Below are 12964 nucleotides of genomic sequence, written 5' to 3'. Positions count from 1 at the left end.
ATGCCTGAGCATAAATGATGGAGCATCACAGATGAATATAGCTGCCAGTAATCCGATATGTACTTGTGGCCTACTGTAACTAATTGTTGTTTTTCTTTTACACTGTAGGGGGACAACTCTTCTGGTTGACCAAATAAGTGAAGAGAAGGAGAGGTGTGCCACAAGGGTCAAGGACACTCTACAGCAAAATCACAATATAACCGCATCTCAGAGCAGCATCAAAGTGATGAGAAAAAGATTGAGATGGAAATATGGACGTGTGAGGTTAGTACTGGACAGTGCCGTAGGTGAAAGTGTGGTTTAAGTAACTGTACAGTACCTCTAAAATTATTCCTTGTCATTACAGAGCGTATCCTATGATAAAGGACGCCAACAAGATCAAAAGAGTAGACCAGGCACGGCATGGATCGAAAGTGGCGAAACTTTTCAGGATTGCATCTTTACTGACGAGTCAACTGTATCGCTTGAGAGATTTGCCACCTTTGCATTACACAAAAAAGAACGCTTATCTATGAAGCCGCGTCCAAAACACCCAGTGAAGCTGCATGTGTGGGGTGCCATCTCTAGACGTGGACCAGGATGCATCATCATCTTTGACGGTAAAATAATGCACAAAGTCACATGCTGTGGCCTTATGCACTGTACTGTACAAGTGTGCAGTATTTGGAGCACTTTTCTTTTCTTGTTACAGGAATCGTAAATAAAGCATTTTCCCAAGAGGAAATAGTGCCGGAGATTGTGGAATACATTACACGTGAATTCCCAGATGGTCACCGGTTCTACCAGGACAATGATCCAAAAAACACACCGCGTCTACTGCGCATATTCTTGCCTGCGGTATCAACTGGGTTAAGATGCCAGCGGAGTAAGCACGGTAACAGTTTCTCATTTGTTTACACTGTTTATCTCTGTGTATCTCTTTTTAACTAATTCTCCTTCTTTCCCCCCTCCAATTCCAGATCGCCAGATTTCAATCCTATCGAAATGGTATGGCATCAGCTCAAGGATCCTATCAGATAAGTGGTGAAACGGTTAAAAAAGGATGAATTGGCGGATGGCATAATGAGTTTTTGGAACAACGTACTCACAGTAGAAAGATGTAATAAATATATAGATCATATTGCGACCGTGTTGCCCATTGTGATAGAGCGTAATGGACAGGCATCAGGAAAGGAGTAAAGTACAGTACTGTAGTATGGTAAGTACAGGTACACCAAGTATGATACAGGTAAGTATGGCACAGATGGTTTTATATGCACTTTACTGCACTCATTTTTTATTCTCAGAGCTGCTGCACTAAAAATCTTGTTATAAAGTAGTTATACAGTAGTATAGAGTTCCAGTATACAGTATAGTCTGACAGTAGTAACTGCATAGTCCAATATGCAGTAGTAATACTGTACACAACGCCATTAAATGCACTTAACTGCACACATTTTTTTCTTTTCAGACAGAGCTGCACTAAAAAGAAGGGTGGGGAGAGGGGGGTTATCATGAGTAAAATGAGTAAAATGAGTGAACTGAGTGTATAGTGTAGCTACAGTAATAATTTACACAACCCCCCTCTCTCAATGAACTACAGAATGCAATGCGTCCATGATGAAGAAGATAAAGACTGTAAATGTGTATTATTCATGATTATTTGCATTTTTCATTTTTCATGATTATCCTGATTAAAAATTTTTTTTTTATGTGAATAAGCATTTCTATTCACGTTGGTTTGTTTGCAAGGAAGGCTTTGTGTGTCCAGTGATGCTGGAGTGATGAAAGGTGCTACCGTTAGCACTGGCTCTAAAATTACAAGTGACAGAAGAACTACAGTACAAAGAAGATAAAGACTGTAAATTTGTCTTATTCCTGATTATTTGCATTTTCATTTTTCCATGATTATCCTGATAAAATATAAAAAATTCTTTTAAATTCACGAGAATCATTGAAACACCCCCACCCCCCACAGAAAAAGAAAGAATAGTAAACATTGTTAACTTATCAAAAACATGATTTGGATTATGGTTTATTTCAATTAGTCCTTAAAAAAGGGTTTATTTTATTTTGAACTTGCAATTCAGTTTGAATGTGTGGGGATTCTCCATGAAGTGCTTATCACAGGTGAATTGCTTTGGGTAAAGTTTGGCTTTGTGTGTGGATAAGCATTTCTATTCACGTTGGTTTGTTTGGAAGGCTTTGTGTGTGAAGTGGTGGTGGTGGTGGGTGGGGGGGTTGAAAGTGCTACAGTAGTTACCATTGGCTACCAAACTTGAAATACTCTTGGTATGTGCGTGGAGGAGTCATTCGAGAAGGGATTATCACACTTGCGCATGCGTTAAGCCTCATTAACCTCAAGAAGATTAAACTAAGCCACCAATTACAAATGAATGGTTTGGGAGAGGTGTCGATAAGAAGCAGAAATACTTTAGCCTTGTGTGTGGGGGGGGGGGGGGGGAGGAGAGCACTGTATGCTGGATTATTAATTCAAATAAATATTTTCAACAGGTAATCATGTTTTGAGCCCCACACCCCCAAATAAAAATCACAGTAAGCCACCCACCTCATAAAGTACGTACATGACTAGTGTAGAATTAAAAATCTACAGTATTGATTGATTCTCAGAATATCAAGAATTGTTATGCAAGCCCATGTCGAGAAACGAAAAAGTTTTTTTTTCAGACTTGAAATTCAAATTGAATGAGAAGTCATACACGCATGCGCCTAAATGTGATGAAACGCATATGCGTTTCAACAAGGTTCCAATGAGACATGTCATCATAATGTTTTGAACCCCACACCCCCAAATAAAATCATAGTATGCCACTACTAGTGTAGAATTAAAAAGCTACAGTAGTGATTGATTCTCAGAATATCAAAAATTGTTACGCAAGTCCATGTCGAGAAACGAAAAAAGGGATTTTTTTTTTCAGACTTGAAATTCAAATTGAATGAGAAGTCATACACGCATGTGCATTAAATCAAAACAGTATTAAAACAATACATATATAATACTGTACATATACTGTAGAATAAATACATACTGTATAGAATAAAAGATTATAACTTTTTATTTTGGGGGTTTCTTATGAGTCACAGTATGCCACCCACCTCATACAGTACGTACATGACTAGTGTAGAATTAAAAAGCTACAGTAGTGATTGAATCTCAGAATAGCCAAAATTGTTATACAAGCCCAAGTCGAGAAACGAAAAAAAAGTGTTTTTTTTCAGACTTGAAATTCAAATTGAATGATTGGTCATACACGCATGTGCATAAATGTGATAACACGCATATGCGTTTCAACAAGGTTCCTATCAGACATACACGCATGCGCATAAATGTGATAACACGCATATGTGTTTCAACAAGGTTCCAATGAGACATACACGCATGCGCATAAAATAAAAACAGTAGGAAAAGAGCAAGCCTAGCAATAGTATTGATTAATAAATAATACATATAGAAATGTGATGACAGTATGCGTTTCAACAAGGTTCCAATCCGCATGAGCGGAAAAAATATTTTATATTCGGAAGACACAACGTTATATTTTTGTAATACTGTACTTCTTTTCCCTTTCGTATCCTGTACACAGTACAGTATGTGTCCTCATATTTTTTATGTGTATGGCTAAGGAGCCTCAGACTACTGTATACAGAATGGACTCGTAACGTTAATCTCTGCTTCAAATATAAATCTTCAAATTACAATTTAATTACTGACTTGCAGCACTGTACGGCTGTACTGTGTAGTGCAGGTTGAATTGCTATTAGACTTTCAAGACAACAGCTCGCGATCGCCCACTTGAGTTTCTAGACGTATTGCAGACAACGCTAAAATGCAATTTTCAGCATCCAATAAATGGATTCTGCGTGTTGGATCTCTACAGATCCGGTCCTTTTCTAGGGCAAGCAAAACACTTCTCCCGGGAGCACATATAACGCAATGGATATGGGATGCTTTCAAATAGTATAGCATACGAGCTCGGAGCTGAACTACGGGCTCGTAGTTGAATTCCCACAACTAAATTTTAATGGTTCACAAGCAGGTTTTATACATAAGGCAGGGACAAAAATACAGTTGTCATCTGTTACAAATATGGGTACACATCTAAATTTACATGTAACCTCTACATAATGCCTTTTCTGTAGAGCTTAAAACATTTAACTGCTGAGCAAGAGGAATTTACAATGGTGACTTATAAGGCAGCCCTATCCTCTGTAGTCTTGTTTTAACAACATGACAGGCATGAAACAGTTGGTCTAAAAGCTATTTACAATAGCCTCCCGTGAAAATAGCAAGGCCAGCGTCACGGGGGATATCACATCTGGTCATCCCTTGATTATAAGATTGCATCATTGGGACTTGAACTTTTTCATCTAGATACCCAGGACTAATACCTAATTGGACACATTAGGCGCCGGTATCACTTTCTTTTTTGTCTCTGTTATCTCTGATTGTACTATCAGTGTTCCACCAGGCTGCCTCAGACCCCATAGGGGTTGCTCTTAATTAGAGTTTATTCATCATCAATACCTCATTAGCGCTATTCTACATCACCCCTTTTTTTCTTCTATGGTTAGCTCCAGTGTTACCACTAGTTCAGGATATGATGGTTAGTCTAGCTAAAGCAAGTTAAAACCCTTTTCTTTATTGTGCAATTTTTTTTAAATAGTTACATATTTACATAGTAGATGAGGTTGAAAAAAGACGTACGTCCATCAAGTTCAACCTATGCTAAATTTAGACAACATATACTTTATCCTATATCTATACTTACTTATTGATCCAGAGGAAGGCAAACAAAAAGCCCCAGAGTCATATCATCCAATGATATCTCATAAAGGGAAAAATAAATTCCTTCTTGACTCCAAGAATGGCAATCGGATTAATCCCTGGATCAACATCCTTCCCATGTATACTTATTTGGTATATCCCTGTATACCTTTCCTATCTAAAAATATGTCCAACCTTTTTTGAACAAATCTATTGTATCTGCTATCACAGTCTCCATGGGTAATGAATAACACATTTTAACTATCCTTACTGTAAAGAACCCTTTCCTTTGTTTCTGGTGAAATCTCCTTTCCTCCAACCTTAAGGGATGGCCCGAGTCCTTTGTACTGCCCGTGGGATGAATAGTTCTTTTGAAAGCTCCTTGTATTGTCCCCGAATATATTTGTATATAGTTATCATATCCCCTCTTAGACGCCTCTTTTCTAATGTAAATAAATCTAGCATCTCCTAATAAGTTAGATTGTCCATCCCTTTTATTAATTTGGTGGCTCTTCTCTGCACTCTCTCTAGTTCCATAATGTCTTTTCTTAGGATTGGTGCCCAAAATTGTACTCCATATTCAAGGTGTGGTCTTACTAATGTTTTGTAAAGGGGCATAATTATGTTTACTTCCCTTCCATCCATTGCCCGTTTGATGCAAGATAAGATCTTGTTTGCCTTTGCAGCTACTGCATGACTTTGGGCACTATTGCTAAGCCTGCTGTCTACAAGCACTCCTAAATCCTTCTACATCAAGGATTCCCCCAATATATCTCCATTTAATTTGTATGTCGCCTTTTTATTCTTGCATCCCAAATGCATAACCTTACATTTATCTGTATTAAACCTCATCTGTCATTTACCTGCCCACGTTTCCAGTCTCTCCAAGTCCTTCTGAAGAGAAATTACATCCTGCTCTGATTCTATTACCTTACACAATTTAGTATCATCAGCAAAGATGGAGACTTTGCTCTCGATCCCAACCTCAAGGTCATTAATAAACAAGTTAAAAAGCAGGGGTCCCAGTACCGATACCCGAGGTACTCCACTCACGACTTTAGCCCAACCTGAAAAAGTTCCATTTATGACAACCCTCTGTTGTCTGTCCTTTAACCAGTTTTCAATCCAGGTGCATATATTATTACTGAGTCCAATTTTCTTTATTTTGTACACCAACCTCTTGTGTGAAACCGTATCAAAAGCCTTTGCAAAATCTAAGTAGACCACATCAACTGCATTACCCTGGTCTAAATTCCTACTTACCTCCTCAAAGAAACAAATAAGCTTAGTTTGGCATGATCTATCCTTAATAAATCCGTGCTGACTATTACTAATAATTTTGTTTTCCATTAGGTATTAATGAATATTATCCCATATTAAACCTTCAATGACCTATTATGTAAATAGATATTTTTTATTCTGTTGCTATTTAGTGTTCACTAGTTGCAATCTGGCTCTCTATCACCACCTCATGGTCATTTTGCCTTATTACATATGCCTAAATATGCTTTTAAAATGTTTTTAAATAGCTTTTCACTTTAAAAATAAAAATCTTAATAGTTTTTGAATTGATTATAGTTCATGTGTGTGTTATGTTTTATCTATAAGTAAACACACACATTGGAATTTATTAACATTATCAATATTTTACAATTATGATGTCGTTGATCCCAATAATATAAATTATCTGAAGTCTCTAACAATCCCATAATCCCTGAGGAAGATCGTTATCAGAGTGAAACGCGTAGGATTGCTCTGTACCCCACGACATCCCTCCAGTATGTCCTGTTTCTCCTCGCCCCTGAACCTAGCAGGGCAGAGGCATCCGGGCCCCTGTCGCAAGGCTCCGTCACTGACGAGTGACATCAGGCAAGCTTGGATCGGAGCTCCCGGCGTCTCCTTGCAGACGCAAGTGAGAGGATTCCTTTACCCAGCTGACTTCGGCGGCAGCCAGCTCATATCGGAGCTTATTGGCATCTCTCCACAGAGACGAGAGGGGATCTTCCAGCCGAGCTGCTCCAGATGGAACCTAATCGGGACACTACTTGCAGGACAGCACAGAGAAACTGGAAGGGATCTACCCTGTGGTCATTCTGAGGTTATCATTACCAAAGGCTTCTCAACATTATTTTGTTTGTGAGTTGCATTTTTTCTTTCCAATACAATTTGAGTGTTTACTCCTATTAGATTGTAAACTCTTCGGAGCAGGAACTCCATTTCCTAAATGTTACTTTTATGTCTGAAGCACTTCTTCCCTTTGTGTTATTTGTATTATTTGTTATCTATATGATCGTCACATGTATTACCGCTTTGAAGATCTATGTACATTAATCGCGCTATATAAAGACATACATAGTTACATAGTTACATAGTAGATGAGGTTGAAAAAAGACGTACGTCCATCAAGTTCAACCTATGCTAAATTTAGACAACGGATACTTTATTCTATATCTATACTTATTGATCCAGAGGAAGGCAAACAAAAAACCCCATTAAGGGGAAAAATTAATTCCTTCCTGACTCCAAGAATTGGCAGTCAGATTAATCCCTGGATATACTATTGTGTTTCTTTTTTTTCTATCTTTCCATTGTGAAAGTATATAGGTATATAGCATTTTCTGCATATCAGAAGTGTTTCATTGACCTAGTCTGTTTTTTTCACTTACCTCATGTAAGTGGACTATTAACCTATTCACTGGTTTATTCACACATATTTTGGTACACTTATTTTTATATTCGAGATGTGATTGCGTTTGCACCCTGCTACATTTTTCTCTTCATTTCTCTCAAAACAAGTGGAAACCTTGTCTTTTCTGGGAGCTGCATCACCTTCACTTCTATACATATTTTTTTTATTATTTATTCACTCACCTATTGCATAATTAATTTGCGCTTGTTTCACCCACCAAATTCACTTTATCCCCCTTTGTGTTGGAATTTATATAGGCTTAACTCCTTAGAGAGTAAAACAATCCCGGAGCAGATGTCCAAAGCAAGCATTGCTATTATACACAAGGAAGGGAGAGACCCCCATGAGTTGTGGTAGCTACAGACCCATTTCGCTACTTAATTCAGACCTTAAGATCTATAGCATGATATTGGCAAATAGATTAAACCTGATTCTTCCTGGACTGATTCAAATAGAAGAGGTAGAATTTATCCGTGAATGCCAGGCATCTGATAACACCAGAAAGATTATAAATCTCAAAGAATACATCAATAGTACAACATTTAGAGCCATATTACTGATCCTGGATGCTGAAAAGGCATTCGATAGGATTAAGTAGACCTGGAAGTATTTGGTTTTGAAAGCCCATAACTTAGAGGGATTCAAGCCCTATATCAAAACCCAACCACAACACTCAAAATCTCTGGGGGGATAGAACTCTAATTAGAATTATTTATAGAACAAGACAAGACTGTCCCCTCTCACCTTTGCTGTTTGCTTTTTCAATAAACTACTAGCATCTGCGATTCGTGCAAATTCAAATATAAAGAGAGTTAAGATTGGCAATGAGACATATAAACTTTAACTATTCGCAGACAATATCATACTGACAATGTTAACTCCGCTAACATCTTTTCATAATATTTAGTCCTCCCTATCTGAATTTGGGAATTTATCAGGTTATAAAATAAACACAGATACATCTGAGGTCTTAAACCTAACATTGCCCCAACACGAAATTGAGTTGTTCAAGTTACATTTTGATTATAAATGGAAGAAGACTCACTTCAAATATATAGGTACATACCTGACGAAAGACGTCATTATTTAAGTACAACTGCCTATACTTGTTCTCTCAAATCAAAAGGGATTTGTAAATATGGAATAAGTTTCATGTTTCTTGGCTAGGATAAGCTCGGTTAAAATGAATATTCTTCCAAGATTACTTAATCATTTTTAGACCCTTCCGATTGCAGGCCTACTTGGATATATTAAAGCCTTACAGAATTGAATAATCCAATTAATATGGTATAAAAAAAGTACTATATGAACATACAGTTCAACCAAGACCTATGCCAAACTAGGGGTACTTTACAGGAACAAATCCTCCCTAAGTCTCCTGGTCAGAAAGCGTATCGCACCGCAGATGCTAATGCCAATTATTGACTATGGAGACATAGTATATGGCTCGGCACCTCAAACCCACCTTAGAGTGGGTGGTGTTGAAGGTCTGGCTGCTGCTACTCGACATAGATCTAGGCCAGGGGGTGGCTCAATCACAATGGCTGCAACACCTGTGCTAAAGAAAAGATATCCAAACTTGACACCCTCTACAATTCAATTTGTCGTTTTGTTCTCCAATGCAACTACAATACACATCACTGCGAAATGCTCAAAGAACTAGATTGGTCAACACTAGAGACTAGGCGCAAAGTTCACCTTTCCTGTCTTGCCTTTAAATTCTTCATGGGCAAGCTACAAAGCTACCTGAACAAGCTCCTCACCCCTACCACATGCAGCACTTATCACCTGAGATCAGACTCCAAAAGACTGTTCATGGTCCCAAGGCTCAACAAAGTATCCGGACGTTCCTCCTTCTCCTACCGTGCACCCCAAAACTGGAACAACCTACCAGAGACTCTCACATCCACCACCAGTTTAAGTTCTTTCAAATCTAAGGCTGTCTCACATTTTAACCTGGTCTGTAACTGTTTCATACTCTCATAATATATATTTTCTTTAACTGTGCATGCAATGTCTTGTATATAATGTATACCCTGTTCATTTATGTAACTGTACTTGTAACCATGTATTATTTGTTTTACTCTGTGCCCAGGACATACTTGAAAACGAGAGTTAACTCTCAATGTATTACTTCCTGGTAAAATATTTTATAAATAAATAAAATAAATAAATATGGTACTGAAAGTAGTCAGATTAACCATACTAGCTCCTAAAACTGTAGGGGGTCTGGTAGGTTCAGATGTTTAGAGATCAGCTCCACAAAGATTGTGGTGGGTAGACATAGAGGCCTTGTCCTGCAAATCAATCTCCCTGCCTTCTCCACTTTGGATGGACAAAGATAACAAGATCCCAGTTCACACAGAAGTGATCAAATTCAAGTTAAATATTTGGAACACAGAGAGAGGAACATTTGAGCTGGTTTCCTCCCCTTCCAAATGAATCCCCATATTAAATAAACTGACCCCTACCCCCACAACAGGGTATAATACAAAAACCATATGATATATGGAAAACTACAAATATTTTAGATATTGGCAACCCATTATCCAAAGGAAAACTAATGGTATTTGTGAAGATATGCCTAAAATATTATTTACCAAATTCAGAGATTCGATTACTGCAAATTAGGCATTTTATTCAACACATGGAATCTAACTTTCCGGGCATAACTGTATTCAAAGGATTATGTAGGATCAGGAGATAGCAGAAAGGTGTGATCCTGTACTATATGAGGAAGTGGGTCCTACAGGTACTCTCCTTTAGCAGAACTACATTAAGAAATTGTGTGAGTCTGGCCCACAAGTTGAGACATCGAATGACAACTGGGAAGATCTATGGGACTATGCCTCAAAAACATCTATATGTACTACAACCATGGAGAATATATATAAGATTTTATTTGAATGGTGTTTAACTCCTAAAAGACATTTGATGTTCCCAAGCTATTCAGACCACTGTTGGAGAAGGTGTGGTCAAGTGAAAGATATAGCACATATCTGGTTGTTTTGCCCAGTGACAGATTCTGGATTAGGAGTACAAATTTAATTGAAGAGATACTGGAAAACTCAGTTCCCTTTGTTCCAATTATTAATCATATAGCTAAACCTATTGAAACTTTGATCCCAGCGAGTCGCAGGTTACTCTCCCATATTCTACCTGCGGCCAGGTACTCCATAGCGGCTGATTGGAAGAAAACGATCACCTTCATAGACTCGGGGAGGTAATGCTGATGGAAAAAACACATCATTTTTAAGGCATACTGGGAAAAATGTCTACAAAGTATGGGCCACTAGTAAGGATTGTATAGGGACATGCATTCCTGCTAGGTTTCACTTAGATACATTTATAATAAGCAACACACAGGGCAACCACACCCTATTTTAGCTGAGATTTTGACGCACAAAAAGACAATCAAATTTTCAGTCTGTATTTGCTCAGATGTTAATAGTGTATTATATAATTGCACTTGATTATACTATTTCTAGCTATTGTCAAGTGATGGGGGCTCCTCTCCACCCTCATTGCTGTTTAAAAATATATATATATTATATCCCTTACACAGGTTTCAATAAACTATATGGGATGGGGGGGGATGTTATCCTATAGAAGTGTAAGGGGCAACTGATATGTGTAAGAGGGTGATTCTACTGTAGTTATAAGGGCAGTTGCTGTGTCAGGGGATTTATTTTTGTAATTCTATAAAAAGCTATAGGAGCAACTTGTGTGTAAAGTGATCCTACTGACAGGTGTATATAGGGGAAGATCCTACTGACAGGTGTATATAGGGGAAGATCCTACTGACAGGTGTATATAGGGGAAGATGCTGTTTCTGGGAAATTGACTCAATCTTATGGGGCTGATCCTATGAGAGCAGGTGATTCAGGGGGTGGGATCCCACTGAAAATGCTGGGGCAAGTGATAGAAGAGGGTGACCCACTGAAGAATATGGGGGATAATGTAGGGGGGGATAGTGCTAAGGTTTTTTGGGGGGGTTAACTGTATAAGCGGATTCCACTGAAGTCTATAGGGGTGAGTGATGTAAGGGGGTGATCCTATAGGGTAAGAAATGTGGTGACCCTGTCCCTCCCTCCCAGGGGCCGGCCTGTCCCTCCCTCCCAGGGGCCGGCCTGTCCCTCCCCGGGGCGGTGTCTCTCCCCTCCCAGGGGCGGTGTCTCTTCCCTCCCCAGCCGGTGGGAGGTGTGTCCCTAGGAATGTCTCATCTCCGGGCCGGAGCCGGGAGTTTTCCTGCGGCCCGTACCCGACACAGGCTGGCTCTGCCCGGATAGGACGGGTAGCTCGTGCGCGGAGGGGAGAGGGGCCGGGACACTGCCCTGTATGCAGGTGGGTACTTCTCAGTACACATACCCCAGCATAGCTGCCCCTCCCCCCCATCCTGTCGGGTATCCTCTACCTCCACCCCCATCCTGTCAGGGGTATCCTCTGCCCCCCCCATCCTGTCAGAGGTATCTTCTGCCCCCCCTCCCCCCATCCTGTCAGAGGTATCTTCTGCCCCCCCTCCCCCCATCCTGTCAGGGGTATCCTCTGCCCCCCCTCCCCCTTCCTGTCAGGGGTATCCTCTGCTCCCCCCCATCCTGTCAGGGGTATCCTCTGCTCCCCCCATCCTGTCAGGGGTATCCTCTGCCCCCTACCCCTCCCCCCATCCTGTCAGGGGTATCCTCTGCCCCCCTCCCCCATCCTGTCAGGGGTATCCTCTGCCCCCCTCCCCCTCCCCCCCCCCATCCTGTCAGGGGTATCCTCTGCCCCACTACCCCTCCCCCCCATCCTGTCAGGGGTATCCTGTGCCCCCCTACCCCACCCCCTATCCTGTCAGGGGTATCCTGTGCCCCCCTACCCCACCCCCCCATCCTGTCAGGGGTATCCTGTGCCCCCCTACCCCACCCCCCATCCTGTCAGGGGTATCCTCTGCCCCCCTACCCCTCCCCCCCCATCCAGTCAGGGGTATACTCTGCCCCCTCCTCCCCTCATCCTGTCAGGGGTATCCTCTGCCCTCCCCCCTCCCCCCATCCTGTCAGGGGTATCCTCTGCCCCCCTCCCCCCATCCTGTCAGGGGTATCCTCTGCCCCCCCTCCCCCCCATCCTGTCAGGTGTATCCTCTGCCCCCCCCCCATTCTGTCAGGGGTATCCTCTGCCCCCCCCATTCTGTCAGGGGTATCCTCTGCCCCCCCATTCTGTCAGGGGTATCCTCTGCCACCCCCGTTCTGTCAGGGGTATCCTCTGCCCCCCCCCCCCCCATTCTGTCAGGTGTATCCTCTGCCCCCCCCCCATTCTGTCAGGGGTATCCTCTGCCCCCCCCATTCTGTCAGGGGTATCCTCTGCCCCCCCATTCTGTCAGGGGTATCCTCTGCCACCCCCGTTCTGTCAGGGGTATCCTCTGCCCCCCCCCCCCCCCATTCTGTCAGGGGTATCCCCTGCCCCCCCCCGTTCTGTCAGGGGTATCCTCTGCCCCCCCCCATTCTGTCAGGGGTATCCTCTGCCCCCCCCCCCCA

At 41.4% G+C, this 12964-nt stretch overlaps 1 protein-coding gene across 2 annotated transcripts in view; it reads left to right on the top strand.

The window, feature by feature from the left end:
* The first annotated feature begins 11543 nt into the window (after positions 1 to 11543).
* Positions 11544 to 12964, top strand: part of GFOD2 (Gfo/Idh/MocA-like oxidoreductase domain containing 2) — an 8023-nt gene continuing 6602 nt past the window's right edge. The window contains exon 1 of one of the 2 annotated variants that reach the window (XM_075577123.1): positions 11544 to 11798. The gene's annotated coding sequence lies outside the window, so the exon portion shown is untranslated. The remainder of the gene's footprint in view (positions 11799 to 12964) is intronic. The other variant, XM_075577124.1, reaches the window with a different exon arrangement.

This window comes from Ascaphus truei, chromosome 19, assembly GCF_040206685.1.
Source record: "Ascaphus truei isolate aAscTru1 chromosome 19, aAscTru1.hap1, whole genome shotgun sequence".
Lineage (NCBI taxonomy): Eukaryota > Metazoa > Chordata > Amphibia > Anura > Ascaphidae > Ascaphus > Ascaphus truei.
This window is presented reverse-complemented; position numbering and strand designations above follow the sequence as displayed.